Source organism: Taudactylus pleione, unplaced genomic scaffold, assembly GCF_031769625.1.
Source record: "Taudactylus pleione unplaced genomic scaffold, aTauple2 ptg000174l, whole genome shotgun sequence".
In the NCBI taxonomy this organism is placed as follows: Eukaryota; Metazoa; Chordata; class Amphibia; order Anura; family Myobatrachidae; genus Taudactylus; species Taudactylus pleione.
The window spans coordinates 7,341,028-7,359,506 of record NW_028284576.1 but is presented as its reverse complement, the minus strand read 5'-3'; the positions used below and the strand labels follow the sequence as shown (position 1 = coordinate 7,359,506).

The following is an 18,479-nucleotide window of genomic DNA, read 5'->3' as shown; positions in this document are numbered from 1 at the left end:
CTGCCGCTGAGCAGTAATCCACTCTCTTCTGCCTGTGCGGGGGGGAGGGGAGGGATCACACTGATCTTACACCCCCTGGATTTGCGCCATGCTGAGGGGCTCACAGCGCCCCCCTCCCCAGCGTGCAGAACCACAAAGTGGCGCTGCAAAATGGCTTTTTAAAAAAAAAAAAAAAGCTAAGGGGTGGCGTGACCATGCCTTCCACGATTAGGACATGCCCCCTCAATAGTCGATGTTGAGTGACAGCACGCCTCCTTTGGTGGGCGGGCCGGGGGAGTGGCTGCCCAGATGGAGGCGTTCCCATGTGAACGCCTCCGTTTGGGGGAGGCCCCACTGACATCACAAGTGATGTCAGTGGGAGAGATTTCGGCTCTGTTAGAGCCGAAATCTCTCTGGGGCTTGTGGCCACGAGACCCTACCACAAGGGTCTCGTCGCAAGCCCGATGGTCGCAATGGTCAAGACCATCGCGAACATCATCCTGGCCGCTCGCAATAGCTGGACCAGGAGGCCGGTCTAAAAAAAAAAAGACTGGCCCTGATTCAGAGCGAGCGCTCTGACAGAGCGCTCGCTATGAATCAGGGCCGTCCCTCTTAGTTTTTAGAGCGGCCTCCCAGCTATAGCGAGCGGCCAAAAAGATGGGCTTGTGATGAGACCCTTGCAGTAGGGTCTCGTTTCCGCAAGCCCTGGAGTGATTTGGGCTCTATCAGAGCCGAGAGCACTCCCACTGACATCACTTGTGATGTCAGTGGGGCCGGCCCCAGACGGTAGGCGTTCCCATGGGAACGCCTCCGTCTGGGCAGCAACGCCCCCAGCACGCCCACCAAAGGGGGCGTGCTGTCACTCACCATCGACAGCATGCCCCCTTTTGTGCGAGACCCATAGCGATGGCTTGGCCGTCGTTATTCGGGTCTCGCGCATGCGCACGACGGAGCCGCCTCCGTCGTGCGCATGCGCACTTGGCCAACATCGACCTGCTTGCTAGCGCTCAGCGCACACGAGTGGGTCTGAATTAGGCCCACAGTTCCTTCAACAGTTGTAATAACTGTATGTATCCTGACATCTGTGCCTCTCAGTATACTATGAAAGGTATGTGTGCTGCTACATGACTATACAGCACATTTAGGGTATAGTTACTATACAGTGTATTTTCAAAGCCCTCTATTATTGCAGATCTGTCTGACAGATTTAGAAGAGCAATAATATTTCATGCAAGACAAGCCTGGTTTTACATTTACTATTGTTGCCCTTTTAAATCTGACAGACAAAACCTGCATAAAATGTGGGTTTTTAAAAACTAATGCTTAATAAATATACAATACCCCTATATTATGTGCTGTAAGAATGTGATATACTATAAGCATTCCATCATGTCATAGAGATCAACGAGGATGGGATTATAACGCTGAGTGCAAAACATAAATACAAATCTTGGTAAGTGTATACAATGTATCATTATGTAACTGTTACATATTTTCCCTTACTAACTAAATATATGGTTATATGCCTCCCTGGTACCCTTATTGCTTCAGAAGTAGATAGGAGGCCAGGAGTAAAGGGGCACATTCACTAAAAGACCTCAAAAAGACATTGCAATCGTGCAGTCGTTTGTCAGTCTGTGATGAGCCTGCACTGAGCGAGCAGTCGTTCAGTGCAGGCTCATCAATCATGCTGAACCTGACGTTATCGTCAGGTTGTCCAGCATTTTTGTCCGATGATAGATGTCTAAACAACCAGCGGGAGCGCGCATCACTGGTCATTTTACACATTCTTTGAAACAATCTGCAAACGATTTGCGAACAATTGAACGATAATGATATCGTTATCGTTCAATCGCTCAACTTAATCATCTAGTGGATGTGTGCCTTTAGGATCACAACTGGAAACCAGGTAAGTATGAGTCAGGGACACATATAAATGACACAGATTCTGGGGCCGTCTGACTTCGAATCTCCATTTCACCTGGTTTTAATCCACCGCAGAACCATACATGTCTACTCTCCCGGGAGACGCGGGAGGCTCCCAATTTTTCGGGTAACCCCCCACACCCCTGAAAGAGTAGGCAGATCTCCCGTTGCCCGCCCACTTCCTAGGGGCAGGATGGGGAGATTTTCCAAGAAATTTCTGGGTTCCGTACAGAGGGGGCAGCGCTAAATGACGCAAATCGCCTATTGACAGCTATAGTCTGGCCCCGCCCGTCGAAACTGAGAGCAGAAGCTCCACTTCGGCTGCTCCCGGAAAGGATTCCTGAAAAGTCGGTAAGTATGCACAGAACCTGTGTAATGCATAAGGGTCCCTTATTAAAGGGATGATCTGGAAACCCTACAGTAAGGGCTGAATTCAATTAGCCGCGAAAACTTCCATCTGACGAAAAGCGGAATGAATTCGCCTTATTCGCCTGTTTTGACGCAATGTTTTCTCCATGCGCATCCCCGCTTTTCGCCCTATTCAAATGTAAAACAGGCAAAAACGTGGATAGACGAATGTTTGACAAAGTGAAACTAGCGAAAAGGACATTTTTTGGGGCGGAAATCTGTCTGTACCCCATAAAAGGCTTCAGTGACCCTGGGAATCAATATAGAATAGTACTAGTAGCCCTAATAAAAGTTATTTTGTGGCAAAGGGCTGTTATAAGCATATTTGCATAAGTGTGGAAAAATGATATTATAAAGCAATGTTTTTTTCAGAAAAATAAGTACCGTAGTTAAATTTGGGGTACCTGAAAATGAGTACTAGTATATTTAGATGTCTATAAAATTGATATTTAAAAAATATCAAAAATACACCTGCTGCAGCCTCATGTAATCCCAAAAACACCTGTCCCCCAAAGTACCCACTTTTTTCCATTTTCCAACACTTTTCATTTTCGCCCCAAAAAATGACATGTATTTTTTGGGGTGAATTAAGTAAAAGTTTTTAAATTTTTTGCCCCATTAGCCATTAGGGTGGGGGGGTGGTGTCCAAAGGGTCCTGAACCAAGTCCCCACAATTGTACCCCAAAATATGGATTTTGCTCTTCTTTTCTCCTGCCTTTTGCTGGAGAAACTTTTTTGCCTGTGGAGTTTTTGCCTCTAGGCGAAAACTCCGGGGAATTGAATATGGAGATACTTTGAAAACAGGCGAAAAGTGCAAATCGGAGAAAACTTTTCTCCAAATGGCACTTTTTGCGGCTAATTGAATACGGTCCTAAGTCGGAAGGAAATTGTGGAAATTACTGAAATCAAAATACAGACAAAAGATATATATATATTGACTTTGTTCTAATTAATGCCTGAAGTGTTTCTTTAACCATTTTACGATGTTTAACCCTGCGTCAGGCGCCACAAAGCTGTTCTCGCTCGCCTCTCCGCCGCATGGGGGCGCAGGGGCCTGCCCCTCCTAGTACCTTCCTATCTCTAGGTGCTGTTTGAAACCCCCCTAGTCAGTTTTCCCGCCGCCTGCGTGGAGTGCAGTAGTGACCTTCCCGGCCTCTCAGGCTCATTGCGCCCGAACTCGTCCGACTTTTGAAGGTACGTATTTCTTTTTATTTTCTCACAATTTTGTGTATTTTGCTCATTTTATGAATGAAAATTACAGAGGTTGTGGGTATTTTGTGGCAATATGTAGGTTTGTCCAGAATGGCCTCTTATAATTTAGTATTTTGTGTTTTACTTGCTTTAAGGTTAATAAATGTGGTTTTGTGAATCATATTTCCATACATTCTCTCTTTGTACATCCTAATGAAGGTCACTGATCACTTTAAGAACATTAGAATTTAGTTAATTAGGTGCTAATGACAATTTTATATCGGGCGCGCTGCGCCCGAACCTGGGAGTCCCAGAGGTGCACCTGACGTGGGGTTAATGTTGACCTCATGTTCTGATTGGACTGTTTATCCTGTAACAGGGCTCTGTGTGTGTTTCTATGCGTGGGCCCTTTAAGAGTCCTCTGCTGCCTCTCCCCTGTGTTCCTGCTGCAGCTGCTCCTGTGAAAGTTTTGTGATCTCTCTCTCACTCTCCCTTTTCCGCATTGTGGAGACAGGAACCTGGAACATAACCCTCCACACTGCAGCCTGGCTCCTTCCACCAAGAGCAGGTAGGTCCCAGCCCCCTGATTGCTCCCTAGAGGGTGTCACCTTAGTGCAGCCCAGGATGCAGACGCCAGTCCCAGCCGCTCACCTGCCACCTGTTTCCTGGCCATTTATTGCTCAGGCTATTGTGCTTTGTGTTTGTATGTCTCTTTCCCTGATAGAGGAGCATTTATTGCTGTTATATAATACCAGCATACTACCCCATACATAGTGTTGTGCTGACACCTTACTCTACCCCTGATGGGTATTTACAGATCCTGTGTGCTGAGGAAGGGAATAGATCAGCATGACAATGGGGAGAGATGAAGTTCATGATCATTGTTCCTGTAGACACAGATTATACCGTCCTTAAAGCTGCTCAGCCAGACCTCATTTCCCTGCTGTTATCAGATGGGTTTAGGTCTGTCATTAACTAAATGAGCCCTGGTGTGTGGAGGTCATTATCGGTCCTCTGTGAAACCCAATCTATAGCTCGCCACCTACTGATGGACTGCAAGTCCCAGCAAACCATTAGCCCTTCGCTGCCCAGCACGCTGGGACTTGTAGTTGCACATCAGATGTGGAGCTTCAGCTATAGCTTGTTCTACTGGATTTTCCATGATTAGGACAGGTTTTTACTCAGGGGGAGATGTATCAAAGTGTGGGGAGAGCTAAAGTACCAACCAATTAGCTCCTAACTGTCATTTTTCAAGCAGTCTGTAGCATGACAGTTAGGAGCTGATTGGTTGGTACTTTATCTCTCTCCACTGTATCTTTCTCCATGGCTTAGTGAATAGACCCCTTAGTCTGTAAAGCGACAGGAGCTGACCGTTTGGTACTTTTTGCTCTCACCTAGCTTTGATACATCTCCCCCTCAGTATCAGCTGTAGTTCATTGTTATAAAGTCTGAGAAACATGAAGTTCTAGATTGGCTGTAATTGGTTCTAGTGTAACTGACTCTTCTGCATGTGCTAAAGTTATTATTTACACCTATATAGCACAAGCATATTCCGCTGTGCTTTACACTGTTCTTTTATCAATGTCCCTGAGCTATGCTGGGTATAGCTGCCCTCTCCGGCCCGGTGATGAGTCTATTAGGAAGGGTGTGAATGTTTTGGCTGGGTGGTTTTTCTTGAAACGATAAACGTGGATGAATTCTTCCTACACTTCCTGTTAAGTGTTACCTGGTATGAACAAAGGTATTTTCTTTGTGTGTGTACTCTACGGCTGTACTATTACATGCATTTGGTTTGTAGTTTTACACTAAATGATCAATGTACACGCACGGTACACATGAGGAACTGATAGATCTGTACTACAGAGAGACCGAGGGCGTCCACTGGAAAATTAACTTGTGTTTTAGTCCTGCATGTTTAATACTGTTTTCCTGCATTACGTATTTGCCAAGATGAACTATTGGTTACTAGAAATGTTGTTGATATTTAAAATTATAGCACAGTAGGTCTCAACCTCAACGTTTCCCCACATGTCATGTTTTCTGGATTTCTCTCGCTGGAAATAGGTGGGATAATTACTGATCCAGCATAATAAGTGAACTCTACTGTGCCTGATTAAGGAAATACAGAAAACATGACCTGTTGGTGGTACTTAAGAAGTGGAGTTGAGAACCCCTGGTTTTGTGAATATGAGCTAATGCAAAATCTTTCATCCTATTTTTAATGTGGTTTTCAGGCGTTCGTGGCTGAAAAATACATTAACAGCAGATAAGTGTGAACGAGCCAAAGGTTATTCAATGTTATATTTGATCTACAGATGTGTACACTCATAGACCTAGCCTCAATACGCCATACAGTGTGATGCCCAGTGACTGAGCCGCTCCGAGAGGTGTAGTGTAACGTCTTATTCGCATCACAGACGCAGCAAAACACCACTCACAGTGCGCTAGAGACGCTGGTCTGCGACATTAACCGCACAAGAATTAGTTTTAAAAACGTACAAAGTCGCAGTTGAAGCACAACAGAACATGGCGGGAGAAAAATCCGCGGCCGCTGCATCATAGCGCGTCGTACACAGATTCAGACTCCGTCACAGATATACAAATGTCGCACATCATTGATCAGTGTAATACGCAATGCCGTTTTGTAGCAGCCACTTGTTTTATTCATGCAAATAAGGTGCCCGGGACCTGGCCGAGAGGAGCTATTTGTCGCGCTTGAAGCCACCGTGTATCAGGACACATCTGTATATAGAGTAATAGTCTATTCAGTTCTGACTTCTGAAATGTAGGAGAAGCCGAACAGCTATGTAAATCTGGGCACATTAATTACACACACTGTTATTTTCACTGTGCAGGTGAGTGTATGGCAGCGCAGCCTGTGCTGTGTATGCTATACGTGTGTAATCACATTACTGATATAGTAATACTGTGCAGGTGAGTGTATGGCAACGCAGCCTGTGCTGTATGTTATACGTGTGTATTCACATTACTGATATGGTAACGGGATGCAGTCAGGAAGCCAACGGTCAAAATGTCGACCGCCGGCTTCCCGACTGTGCAATCCCGACAGGGGACTAATGATAGGCGTCGAAATCCCGACGCCTATCATTATCCCTACGGCGGGAGCCCAATGCCCGGCATACCGAACGAAGGTAAGCCGGGTGGCAGGCGCGGACAGCCGCGTGGGAGGGGGAGGGCTAGAGTAGGTTCTCCCCTGGGGGGGCTTAGGGTCAGGTACCCCCCCGGGAGGGTTTGTCTAGGGGAAGGGGTGGTTGGGGTTAGGCAACCTTGTGGGGAGGTTAGGGTTAGGCACCCCCCCGGGAGGCTTAGGTAGCGGCGAGGGGGGGGATAGGTTTAGGCACTAATGGGGGGGTTTGGGTTAGGCACCCCAAAATGTGGCTTGGGGGGGGCGAAAGGTTAGGGATAGTTAGTTACTTACCTTGTCGGCATCTTCACTGCTGCTGGTGTTCCGGCATCATTCATACTGATCCCATTGTATCACAGTGTTGTGTTCTTTTGATCATTTTTTCTACACAAATGTCAATTCTAGATCTGTGTGTATTTTTTGTTCATTGTTTTATTTTTTTTTAATCCTTGTTGATTAATATAATTTACACCCTAACAGTCCAGGTTTTAAGGATTTTTCCATGTTTAGTACCTCAGTCAATTTGATTTAACCACTCGTGCTCAACCATTGAAATCTCTAAAACCAGGGCTGTTGGGGAGCCTTGAGGACCGCGTTTGGCAACCTCTAGCATAAAACAAGAGCTACGTTTTGTATGTGTTGACCAGATACAATAAATCTTATCAGAATTTGCAATAAACAAGTTGGGAAACATGGAATTAATAATTGTAATGATCAACAAACTGGTCTTTAGGGACCGCTTACCGGAATTAAGGGATTACTTAATTATGGTCAATTAGGAATGTAACATTCTTACTAAAATTATATTAAAAACCTGTTATCCTGGGGGAAAAAAAGTATTTTGCCATCTGCTTAAAGAGCATATATCTGCTATCCTCAAGAAACACCAGCAGGTCATGTTTTAAGGATTTCAGTAAAGTAATGGCTCAATTCAGATAGCCCCCACACTTTATTATGCCCAGCATGACCAACTTTGGTGGGATTGTCCTCTTGGGGAACCCACAGTTGCCGTCACTTAGCTGGCAGGGCACGGTGAGAGCTGTGAGAGGTGATGGTGTGCATTTGGGAACTGTAATACCCCTTTTACACTTGAGCTAAAACCTGGGTTTTTGAAGGGTTAACCCGGGCAGCTCCCTGGTGTAAAAGGGGAGAGAGTTGGATCGCCGGGTCTAGTGACCCGGCAATCCAGCCCAGGTAACTAGCAGGGTTTAACACGGGCGTAGCCCGTGAAACCCTGCTGTGAGAACAGCGCACTCCGGGTCACGATGACCTGGAGTGCGCTGCTAGCCGGCCGATTGGTCCGGCTTCAGTGGCGCTTGGAGATGACGTCATCTCCAAGCGACCACTTTCACTCCGCAAAAGCCGGGTCTATGCAGACCCGACTGCGGTGTGAGCGGCGCTGACTCGGGAATATCCCAAGTCTGAGCGGGCAAAATTTCGGGTCTGATCCGGATAGGAACTTTGTTCCAACTCCGGGTCAGACCCGGAATTTAGGTGGAAAAGGGGCATTATTAGGCCATTAGGCCTGGATGTGAGGATTACATGTCACACCTGATTTGCTAGGCTGCTGTTCCTGTCCATATAGAGGCCAACTTTACTGAACACCAACAACCAGAACTTTTTGAAACTCCTAATAGGACCTCTCCTCTATGCTGTCCGCCAGCTGTCACATGGGTGGTATTCCTGCTCAGAAGAGGTAACAGAGATGCTCTGGTCCTAGACTTCCCTGGTAATTTATGATTGGTGGAGGCTTCAGAGGTGGGGCTGCAGTACAGTCCAAAATTCAAATAGGGGAGTCACACCAACTGCCAGTGAGTCCCAGCCAGTGATGTTTGGCAGTGTGTGAAATGACAGTTGATGTTGCTCCCCTATTTGAATTTTGAACTGCGCTGCAGCCCCACCTCCCAGGAAAGTCCAGGACCAGAGCATTGTATCTCTCCTGGAGAGGGGCATGTTGGGAGGTGTGCAGTTGGGAGGTAAGCACATGATTGGAGGGCACTTGGGAGATGAACATGTGATAGCTGGGCACGTGGGAGGTAAGCACCTGATTGGAGGGCACTTGGGAGGTGAATATGTGATCACCGGGCAGTTGGGGGGGCTAAGCACGTGACAGCCGGGCAGTTGGGAGGTAAGCACGTGATAGCTGGGCACTTGGGAGGTGAACATGTGATAACTGGGCAGTTATGAGCTATGCCCGTTCAATGCTGTAGCATAACAGAGTAGCAGTGCATGGATTCCACAAGCATGTGCCAAGGTGTGTGCAGCAGAGAAGAGGTGCTGGGAAGGGAGAGGGTTACCGGACAGAATAGCACTTTTCAGGGCCAGATACACCATGGGGGAGTGACTGTGCCACCTCCTAGGTGTGACTACACCCGCTGTCCCTACAGCTCAGCTCCAATGCTGTGAGGTACGCATTGTTACCCTTGTTTGCCATGGATATGTTGCGTAGCCAGTGGCGTAAGTTCATCCCAGACTCCAGGAGGCAAGTTATCATTTAGTGCCAACCTATCCCCCATATTTACAGCCCTAAGTGGGGTGAATATATTGTGGGTGATGGAGGAGGTGCCCCTTCAGTGCTGGCACCCGGCAGCAGGCGCCGCCATTGTTTCCCATACTCCTGCCCCTGTGTGTAGCATGTCCTCCATAACCCATATCTGGTGATACCCCAACAGAAATAAATCAAGTGTGGAGCAGACGAGGCAGCTAAAGTGCTGCACAAACACAGGAGATGGAAACGGTGGACACCTGCTCATCTTCTGATTTATGAAGAAGTTATTTTCTATGTATTTACAAATCACGTTACTCCGTCTGTAGCTGAACACGTTATCTCCCTACAGTTATCTTTACTGTACATGGCAAATATATACAGCCTCTGAATCTCCTAAATCAATGAGTCACATTCACCTTCATCACTCCACCTCTGCTCAGACTTAATGGGTGATACTATGGTTACTGCAGACGGTTTGTAAAGATATAGATGTATCTAAAATATATCTAATACTGTCTGAAAATATCTTTTTAAATATTTTTTTTATAAAGTCCAATTAGAAAAACTCATTGTCTAACAACACCTACCGTACAGCCACTTCTACTATTGCTTAACTGTAAAACTATAACATTCCACTCACTGCGCAAAATACGGCGTGGATCGAAAACGAGATGTGATGCCTGATATTTACTAAAATCAATCAGATCATTGTCATGGATGCTGATAAGATGTGCAGTTCCTCCCCAAGACTTGTACTGGAAACCTGGCGTTGATGTGGATCGTAAAGACACCTAGTGCCAAAGTATTTTAATTTATATTAAAAAAAAAAAGAAACAAAAAAAACCCAACAACTCTGCCATTAGGCAACCATCTGATCAGACCAAATGGTCAACAGTCTTGGAGGTTGAATGAATCCCTCCTGAAAGTGCTACAGTTTCATTGCCAAATTAAAACCGAACTATTCCACTACTATTCCAACAATCTTCTGAACGCCACGCTCACGCCACTAGTCTGGGAAGCTCATAAAGCCGTCATTAGGGGACACAAAGCCAGTTTAATGTTGCAATTAACACATCTCTAAATAGTCAGGCCAAAATAAACAAGTATTTTAAGATATACTATCAACACCTCTACACAATCCACAAACAAACTCCTCATCAACATAGACCCCCACCCCAGTTTCCATTACTGTCTATCCTCAGACGCCCTATCACGTATTGATCACTCCACGTCTATCACAATCGATCAACCCATTAGAGGTGAAGAGTACTCCAAAGCCATTAAGGTCCAGAAGCCCTCAAAAGCCCCCTGACCCGCACGGATACCCAATGTCATATTATAAGGTGTTCAATGGCTCCGTCGCCCTACACATGACGGAAACAATAGTCTGGTGGGAAAATGTATTTCATTCAGACTCCACAAGAGCCAAAGTAAGGCTGAGTGCCCCTCACCCCCCAGCTACAATCCCATACACTGTAGCTATTAATCACAGATTTATAGCTCTTCGCCAAAATCCTGGCCAATCCTATGACTTCTGATAGATCTCATCCACTACATTAATGAACCTAAAATTCCTTCTCATTTGCACACTTCATGTGTCCACAGGAAAGTATTGATCTTCTCTGGGTGGTGATCACGGATAGTCCCTTTTCATACAATACTATAACTCCACGGGGAACAGCCAAATGATTGTGTGACACTCCAAACCTGCTACTATAAGACGAGTAGACCTGGAAAATGACCAAATAGACAGTTGCTCTCTCTAATATACACCCTGGCTCCACAACATGCACAGGCCTAATACTGCCGCATCAGTTTCCACAATTGCCCTTCCACTCTCAACCTTGGATAGAGTCAACAGGACTCTCTGCATGTCTGAATATTTTTCTCTACTGACTCACTTATAGAATCGCTCTCTCGTGTCCCCTGGCTTATGTCCCATAATGACAAGACATGGCGTACAGTGGGCATCACATGCTTTCTGGAACATCACTGGCAAATTTACCCCACATATGTTTGCGGACATCCATGAAACACCTTAAGTTCTACAATCTTCTACCAATACTCCCATGTTTGCAAGTTTGCTCACTCCTCCCTCCCATCTAATCCGCCCTGGTGTCCCTCACCAGTAGAAAGATACTGTAGTTACCACCCCAACAACAAAGTCTCTCTATACTTCTTATAACCACACCATACTAGCTTCAGAACCTCCTCCTACATACACACACAGACTGGCTTGGGAAGCTGACCTAAGATTGCCCCTGGGTACTGAGCCCTGGGATACTACTCGCTTCAGCATCTCCAAATGTTCCATCAGTGTTGTCTTCAAAGTTCTCACTAGGTGGTGTCTTCTTCCCAACCACCTCCACAAACTTACGTTGGAGACATTGTGACCAGATTGGCATTTGCTTCCACATTTGGGGGATGTGCCTGAAAATTGTCCCATTCTGGACAACGTTTATGCTGACTCTGTTGTAACGGAAGTAGCTGGCCTTTTCACTAGCCTCACTCCCATCAATATGTTACTGTGTGCCTCTGTTGTACAGATCGCCAAACTCATTAACAAGCTTATTCTACCCAATACCAGCAAAATACCAACTGGCCCATTACTGGAAATATCACTCACCTACCACGATACATTTCCAAGATGGAAGATATTACTGCCCTCCAGAATAATATCGTAGACCAATTTCTCACTATATGTGAATCTAGGTACTCTCACCATAGCGTCACTCTGCGTTGCACTAATTTACCTGACTTTTGCAGCTAAGATGCCGTCCATTTCACCAGTCAGATCCTCAACTCGCCCCCCCCTTTTCCCCCACTCCCCTTTTCTCCCAAGACTTCCACCACCACTCCCTTACTCCCCCACTATGCCATTCTCATGTGCCTGATGGATCACTGCCCCCCACTCACACTCCCATCAGTTTATTGCTTGTCCCTGAGGTCTGTCTCAGTCCGCAGAGCTTACCATCCTTTTCTTTGGCTGCATAGAAACTCTGTGTTATCGCTGCATGTTCATAAATAGGGTCCAATAACTGGAAAAAAAAATCCCTATGGTCCAATGTTTCAAATCAACATTGAAAATGAATACTCTAACATTATCTGTTACAGCGCAACCACACCAAACAATGACCGTGTTTTCACGATCCGTTCCCAGGAAACAATACAGGGAAATAACTTGGCAGGATGACCTGGGTTTCTGTCCTGTGTAATGTTTTTTAGGTGTGTATATATATATATATTTATTCAGTCCGCTGTGCAGCTTCGTCACTGCTGGAAAGAGTTTTGTCCAGTTAAGTCCTTGTACTGCACATGTTGTTGTATTGCAGCCGTTTGTGATGTTTTGATGGCAAGTTTTTTTTTTGTTGCCTCCTAGACTGTGTTATTTCAAATATGAATTCTATATGATTTAATAAACTGCCTTGAACAATATACAGATATATTAAGGTGGAGATTATTATGAAGATTTATAATTTACGATTATTCTAATTATCTGTTAAATGTGCTTGGGGATTTGAAACTACACTTTTAGTTGAGAATAGTAAAGTGGCAGCACAAGACAGTCCGATTTGTTTCTTATAAAATGATTAAGTAGTCCAGTTATTTACTGATAATCTGATTTTAATAGAAGGAAAAGTGTAATCCAAAAGGCTCAGATTTGGAAATTCGATTACAGTCAGAGATTACCTACACCCAGCGCCACCAAGACGTTTTGCACGTTCCAATACAGGTGGTGTGCGGCACATGTTTGTGGACTCGGGCCCTGATTCAGACCCGCTCGCTAGATGCGGCCGCTCGCTCCCTGCGTTTGTAAATTCAGCAAAGTGACGTCAAGGCAGGCACTCGCACAGCAAGGCATAAGCACGCCCGTCGCCCACTATGTCTTGGCGAGCGATCACTTTGTGTATGTAGACCCCCACCAGCCTGTCTTTAGCCACCCACTAGCGAACGTCATCTCCTGGAAGTGTATACAAACATTGGTACGTCGGGGTCCATCGGAACTGACCGCAGCATTTGCGGTTGAGTGTACCCTACCGCAAGCACTGCGAGCACTTTAGTGTATAATTCAACCAGGTGACGTGTACTCTGACGCTGCCTGTTAATTATGCACACCTCTGAAACAGTGTTGAAACACTCAGGCACGCCTGCGTCCACAACTCTACTCCCCCGTTACTACTGCCCTGCCCCTGTTACCACCCACAAACGGCCTCTCCTGTCACTCATTCCACTGCCCTGTCTCTGCAGGGCGAGCGAGCGCATCCCGATCGCTCGTACTAGTTTGTGCACGCGCACTGCGAACTATACGCATGTGCAAATTTGCAAACATCGCCAACAACGAGCGATCACTTGCTAGCGAGCAGGTCTGAATCAGGTCCTCAGATAGCATTGTACCACCCCACTCCCCTCTTGCCGCCCCCGCCTGCGCCCTTCAGTTACAATCCTACAATCTCCCTGCATTACGCACATTTCTCATTTATATCAAGTATAAATTTATGCTTACTTCGGCAATAAATAGATTCAAATGATTGGCTTTAAAATTCTGCCCATTAATTAATTATATGTTGAAGTGATTGTACTGAAATAATTTGTTTAAAAAAAAAAAAAAAAAAAATTCGAAATTGATATAACACAAGTAATAAATATTTACTCCTAAGTACTAATTCAGGATACACACATCTAAAAAAAACCAAACAAAAAATCCTGGAAAGTGAAAACAATTCACCGTCTCACTTTTCTTTTTTCTTTATTTTACATCTGGAGACGTCGATATTTTGTCCGTCCTACACACACACAGAAGGGTTGCAGTAAAACAATGTGGACGCTGATGTCCCACAATTACCTAATTTTCATAAAGGCACCGTTATCTACATAAAGACACAAGAACCAGAGTGAAACAATGATTGCAGCAGCAGCAATGTAGAGTCAGTCAGGAAACCAGTTAGCAGGCTTGAAGCCTCAGTGTAAGAGACACCACACCTCACCTCTCCTGCATAGCCTGTAGCATCAGCACACCTGTATACAGTACTTGAAACAGGAGACCATTAATTAGGTGATGCAACCGGTCTGTAGCACTAACCTGTTCGCTTTCCAGTAGTCCTGGTTCCTTTACAATGTAACGTGAAGATATTGCAGCTTGGGGCTTGTCATGTATGACTTGATATACAGTTACCAGTCATTCACAGTGTAAGGCAGGATAATCCTGTAAAACCATTGTAAAGTATATACTACGTCTTCTGTAATCCTTATGGTGGTGGGTTCTCTCTAAGGGGTTTATCAACAAAATATTTCCAAGATATCCCTCCGAAAACATCTATTTTCGGGAAGGGGAGGTGTTTTTTGGTTAGCATTAGGCACTTACCGTAGGGTTAGGCTGTAGAAGGTACGGTTATATTTAGGCACTTAGGGGGCGATTCAGACCCAAACGCTAAGCTACGCTCTCTCGCAGCCGACAGGGGCTGGGTATACAAATTCCACGATCGCACGGTCAGGCTTAAGGACGCCCTCTATGTCTTAGAGAGCGACGGCAGAGTGATTGCACGCCGGTGTAATGACGCCCACTTCTCTTTCTTCGCACACGTCATCTCCAGGAAATGTATGACTAATCCGTAACATCGAGAGCCATCGGATCTGCACGCAGCACTTAAACTAGACCCTACCCCACCGCAAGCACTGCGATCACTGCAGGCTGAAATACAACCAGGTGACGTGTACAATGACGCCTCCATGCTAATTATGCACACTCAAAGAACGGCATTTTGATGCTCAGACACGCCTGCGTTTGCACATTCACTCACCCATTTTCCAGGATCTTCCCCTGTTAACACCCACACACGGCACTATCTGTCACTCAAAGTAGCACTCAGTCTTTGTGTTATGAGCGCACGATTCCTGATCACAGTGACTGGCTTGCGCACGAGCACTGCAACGCATGCGCAGATGGGCGACAATCGCCCATTGCAAGCGAACGCCGCTTAGCGAGCGGGTCTGAATCAGGCCCTTAGTGGACAGTTTGCTTTGGGCACCAAGGGGAGGGTTAGGATGAAGCATATGCACCTGCACGACCAGCTTAAGATAAGATTCACATACGATTCCCCGGAGCTCCCTGGCAGTCCTGGCGGCACGATTTGTTGTTTTTCTTTGCACACGATCTGTCATACGATCGATCATGTCCCTCACGCGCTCATCAGGGAAAAGTCACTGAAATGAGATGAATGGACGCACGATGCATCGCATGCACAAAATAAACAATACGATCTGCACACGATACGATGGATAATATGGGCTGCACATGTGATCATATGATCCATTTTAGGAGCTGCGGGAGCGCGCATAGGATCGTATCCTACTCCAAGAAGACACTATTTCTACACGATTCATCGTAAGACTTGTCGAAAATCGGGCAATCGGCCCGAAATCGTGCAGGTGTATGGCCAGCATTAGGGTTAAAAAATAAATAAATAAATGTCGACCTTTTGTGCCTGTCAACCTTTTTCCATGTTGACTTTTTGGTGTCGACTTTTTGTATCACATCCATAATTAATATGTCCCTAAGTATCTTTGTGCAAGGAATACTGCAATATGTTTTCAGTTTTAGGGGTATCTTTGCTCAATACCTATATAGAAAAAAAATTACCATCATATTTAACCAATTTTATTTACCTGCAATATTTTTGGTTAAAGTTTACATCGAAGCCCAAGTTAAGGGTTCCATTTCCACTGGTCCCTTATGTAGTGCCCCCAGGCTTAAATAGTGCCCCCAGGCTGGCCCCTTTGTGCGGTGCCCCCAGGCTGGCCCCTTTGTGCGGTGCCCCCAGGCTGGCCCCTTTGTGCGGTGCCCCCAGGCTGGCCCCTTTGTGCGGTGCCCCCAGGCTGACCCCTTTGTGCAGTGCCCCCAGACCGGTCCTGGTCCCTGCCCCAGCACTTACCTTTGCTTGCTGGCCGGTCTCACGCTCGCCGTTATGCTGCCGCCGCGCGCTGACTGGATCTAACTAGATCCAGCAGGCGCGCGGGGCAGGCTCCTCTTGTCGCGGGTGACGTCATGACATCACCCGCGCAGTGCATCACTGGGAACGCTGGCATCTGAAGTGATCGGAGGCTTCTTTAGCCTCCAGTAACTTCAGAGGCCAGCGTTCCACAGCGGGGGTCGGCGGGGAAAAGTGCCGGGCGGCAGGCTGTTTCTGCCGGGCGATGCGCCCACAGAAATCACCCTGGGGAGAACACTGTGCATCCAGACTGGATGGCAGGACTGAAACTAGGGGTGTGCGAGCAATGGCGCTGCGCAGAGTACAGATCCTTGTGGTTGGTACCGCTGCTCATCCACAGCTCCTGTATCTGACTACCAGGATGCTTGGAACGGCGCCCTGCAGCCAGAATCGCTGCCGCAGTGCAGCCTGGTGTGTCCTTGGGACACTCTAGACATGAGCATTGCAGCTCTTACAGCACCCGCAGCACCATGAGAATGCTCTGGGCAGTTCTGTAACTCCCAGCGCTGTCGGTGGCCGGTACAGGGTGCAGAAAAACCCTGTTATGGCGTTGATAACTGGCAAAGTAGTAACTTCAGCCTTGCCACTGCCAGCCAGTATCACCGGGCAGATGACCAACATGCAGATGCCTCAGCGATATTTTATGTGCAATTTGCTGCAATAACTGATTTTCTATTTCTGAATCCTTGTTGCATATTAGGAAGTAAGGCAGTCACGCTCAATACCGCCACAGAGGTTTATTCTGCCACTGATTTTTGCCAGTGGCAGAATATAGGCAAGACACACTCAGATATGACGATCATCTCACCAGTGGTGGAACTTCTACCCCACCACTGAAGGCAATATCACCTACTCTTGTCCAAGGGACACTCCGGGCAGAGCTCAACTTCCCAGAGTCGGTGGCCATGCCCCCTAGGAATGATATCACAGGTTGAGGGGCTGGGGCCTGCAATGGGCGCACCTGCTGTCCTGTTACGGCGCTCATGTACAGACCTTGTTAGAGTAACACAGGGCCTGATTCAGAGCTGGACGCTCTTTGAGAGCGCTCACTCTGAATCAGGGCGTCCCTTTTTTTTTTTTTTAAAGACTGCCTCCTTGCTGCTCGCATAGCTGTGGGTGACCACCCACAGCTTATGCGAGCAGCCAGGTGATGGTCGCGATGGTCAAGACCATCGGGCTTGCGACGAGACCCTTGTGGTAGTGTCTCGTGGCCGCAAGCCCCGGTGGACTTCCTGCTCTAATAGAGCCGGAAGTCCACCTACTGACATCATGTCAGTAGGACCGCCCACAAACGGCAGGCGTTCCTGCAGGAACGCCTCCATTTGCCCAGCCACCCCCCTTGCCCGCCTCCAAAACGGGGCAAGCTGTCAATCAGCAACGACAGCTGCCCCGCTTTGGTGCGAGACCCGTAGCGAAGGAGCGCCCGGGACGGGATGCTGTCTGTACATTAGGGCAGTTACTGGGATGCTGTCTGTACATTAGGGCAGTCACTGGGATGCTGTCTGTACATTAGGGCAGTCACTGGGATGCTGTCTGTACATTAGGGCAGTCACTGGGATGCTGTCTGTACATTAGGGCAGTCACTGGGATGCTGTCTGTACATTAGGGCAGTCACTGGGATGCTGTCTGTACATTAGGGCAGTCACTGGGATGCTGTCTGTACATTAGGGCAGTCACTGGGATGCTGTCTGTACATTAGGGCAGTCACTGGGATGCTGTCAGTGCTGTATGGTGGTAACTAGGATCCTGTTTGTCACTAGGCTGCTCAATGTAATGTTTGGCAGTCCCCGGAATAATCTCTGTACTTTATGGTGGTAACCAAGCTTTCTCTATACTTGTGGCGGTGACTGAGATGCTCTCTGTACTGTATTGATGATCACTGGGATTAGGGGCGTAGCAAGACCTATGGGGGCCACATAGCAAAATTTCTAAAGGGCCACCCTGTGCAAATTATTTTTGCAGTTTATTGGTTTTGATAGTGCAAATATTAGATCATTTACAATCTGCCTACTTAGCTGACATGCTGGATTAAATGAATGGTGATTAGCATACAGTAAGCATTAAAAAAAAAACATAGAAAACTTTTTTTTGGTTAAATATAGTCTCCCTGATTATAAATGTTTATGATACAACATGGTATATAAGAAGGCTTTGATTCTCTAATAAATCAGATAGGGCTCTATTTACTACAATCCGCATATTGAATGCGGATTGTAGTGTGATATTACCGAGTGAATTCGCATTGCGAATTCAGGCAATATCACAGGGATTTACTATAAATCCCTTGCAGGAACAGAGCTTGCGATAAAGCTCTGTCCCTGTGGATCCCATCCGCACTCTAGTCGCGGTATTTTTG

At 46.6% G+C, this 18,479-nt stretch overlaps 1 protein-coding gene across 1 annotated transcript in view; it reads left to right on the top strand.

The window, feature by feature from the left end:
• The first annotated feature begins 3,996 nt into the window (after positions 1-3,996).
• SYTL4 (synaptotagmin like 4) overlaps positions 3,997-18,479 on the top strand; it is an 81,166-nt gene continuing 66,683 nt past the window's right edge. The window contains exon 1 of the mRNA XM_088475584.1: positions 3,997-4,072. The gene's annotated coding sequence lies outside the window, so the exon portion shown is untranslated. The remainder of the gene's footprint in view (positions 4,073-18,479) is intronic.